The following is a 2974-nucleotide window of genomic DNA, read 5'->3' as shown; positions in this document are numbered from 1 at the left end:
GGCAAGGTACTGTGAAGAGAAGAAGTTAAGAAGTCAGCCAGATATATGTCTCCAGATCCCATATGGTAAGTCCTTTGAAAGAATCATGGGCATATAACAAAGGGGCTAAGAAACAAAATCATATGCATACAGTTGAACCCTTGAGAAAACTCCAGAAGTAGTTTCACTACCTCCTTCTTTTCCTATCAAACATCAAACATGTTCTCCCCAATTTTGGATTTGCAACAAACTCATAGTTGAAACAGTTCAATGCTTCCATAATTCGGCCTATTCTCAGCTCGCATGGCTTTGTCTAGTGTTTCAAACAAGCAAGTAATCAGACAAACAGTCTTGGTAGTGGAATAAGCAGTGATACTATAATATACTTTCTTACTTTTTGGGATCCAATGCATTGAACCTCATAAGCATTTAATAATTTAACACAAATATGAAATTGCAAGAGAAATAGAGATAAAGAATGGATTGTGATATTGTGTATTCCATGTTTATTTTTAAAAACTCCACAGGTTTTGTTAAGTTGAATAAGATATATTTTGTCTTAAATTTATCATCTAATAAAATGTTAATTTGTAATTTCCACAACTATTTGGTGAGAAGGTATAAATTTTAAAAGATTTGAAGCATATATTCAACTGTCTGGATACTCAAAAATGACTTTTGGGCTTGATAGATGGCTCAGGCATTCAGAACTTGCCTTGCCCATTGTGGAAGACCGTATGTCCATAGACAGAAACTCACATTAGCCTATAATCTCTATTCAAAAGGAATCTAATGCATTTGGCTTTCGCATATACCTATAGTCCTTAACATAAGCAGACAGCACACTCACATGTGAGAATAGTTTTTAAATGTTAACTTTAGTGAGGGTGCTAGAGTCATGAAACCTAAATATTTACAGAAATTTATCTTTTATTTTTAGTAATGGAAGAAACAGGTCTATGAATAAAAGGTCAGCATAGGAAATAAAAACGTTTATATTCCTCATAACGAAAAGACTAGTTGAACTTGGATACCCCATTCTTACTGTAAATGTCCTCTCACCATTCAATATCTGTGACTTTGGAAGTTGTGTGCTTTATCAAAGGCATTTATTTTATTTTATTTTGAGTTAAAATACAGTCAGAACCAGCATAGAGCAAATACCATTCTATCTAATACATGGTGTCAATTGGCTCAATAAAAGACATATCAAATACTTACAAAACACTCAGCACACTAAAATGAGACGAGGGACTCTGAGAGTTCTCAAAATGGGAAATTCACAAATTAAATCATTACATATTATAAATTGAAGTGAATTCAATTCCAGGTACTTTTTTTTTTCCTTCAACAATATTGCAAGTCAGGGAAAAGGAATCATGTTATTATGAAAATAAAAGTTGAGGTTAAAACTGAATGCTTGGTTTCAAACAAAGTTTGGGAGCACTGGAGAAAGCAAATATCAGGACCTGAAGGTAGATAAGATGACCGGATAAAGAAGAAAGAAATGGGAAAATAGATGTCACCTGGATCCCAGCACCTCCTTATCCTTCCAGGAACATGCACAAGGCATTGTTGTCCTTTCTGCCATAAACTTTGCAAATGTGTTGTTAATTACACTTTAATAAAACATATTACATCTGAAGCATTTAACTGGATTTGATGGAATTTTAGGTAAGGAAGTCTTTTCTTTTCAAGAAATGAGACTGCCCGCTAAAGCCCTTGAGTTAGGAAATGGGTAAGTAAAGGGAACATGGCTTTGGAGTCTTTGTAGAAGAGGAAACCACTGTTCTTCACTTCTTGTCTTTCCATACTGAAAGGTGAGCTTACTTTCTTCTTTTGCCTTAGCACTGTTAGGAGTCATTATAGGACAAGCAAATAACTAGCAGCTGATCTTCCCGAGATGATCACCTTAAATTAAGATATAGTGGGAAACTCCGGTAGGCAAGGCCCAGGAGAAAATCATTTTAAGAGAGATTCCTGCTATTAATATGCTTTTCTTGTTATTATTAAAAATATGACAACCTCCAGGTATTAGCTCACCTCTTTGAGCAGATCTCTGCAGAGGGATGAAGTTGTACTGTCTTATAGTGGTGCTATGCAAATAGGTGATTTCTTAATTCTTAATGTTGATCCTATAAGAATTCCTAAAACTACATCAGAGATCATTAAGCTCTTTTATAGTGGGGCTGATATTAGGTCCTTTTCTGATAGTCAAAACTGCAAGCAGAACTCTGTCAGTCTCCCATATGTCACCAGTCAATTGCTTCTAGATAGTAAGCAGACATTCTACTACTCAGAGCACCTTCCAAGAGGTTGTAAAACCATTAACTAAAGGTCATAGAAAGGGAACTAATGATTTCTTATAGGTGCGAAGACAGAAGATAAAATATTGACTAGGTTTATCTATACACAACTTCATTTATAACTTAGTTATGGTTTTTAACTTTCAAGGAATCTGTGGAGCTGTGACAGGTGATGAATGTTTAGCCAGATAATTACTCTTAATGGATATGCAGGTAAGCACTCACAGTTGTAAACTTCTTATTCAATTCATGATTTGAATTTGTGTAAACTTTTTAACATATGATCATGTATTCTGAAGATGTCTGAGGACAAAAAAAGAGTCAGAACTGTGCTGAGGAGAACATTTTTGGACATAACACTTCTTCGACAAAGAGGGGAAAAGAATTTTCTTTTATCCCCCCCTTTTAATTAATTTCATTTTTTCCTTTTTTTTCTTAGAGAGCTTTCAGAGAAAATGTTTTACAATGTAGGAATAAACGCTATATTATTTTTCAAAGTGTCCCTTTCTCTTCCAGCAACTTCTACTAGCAGGATGAAAGTTAGAGCTGCTAAGTTTCTGCTGATATACAATAAAAATCCTTCACTGTTAGGCTACAGGTGTCTGTCAAGCCCTTTTTACCATCAGAAAGACCAGCAACGTTTTTTTAGGACTTTTTAGAAGTTATCATCAACATTTCAGTATTAATTA

Source organism: Rattus rattus, chromosome 12 (genome assembly GCF_011064425.1).
Source record: "Rattus rattus isolate New Zealand chromosome 12, Rrattus_CSIRO_v1, whole genome shotgun sequence".
In the NCBI taxonomy this organism is placed as follows: Eukaryota; Metazoa; Chordata; class Mammalia; order Rodentia; family Muridae; genus Rattus; species Rattus rattus.
Note: the sequence above shows the minus strand (reverse complement) of the source record.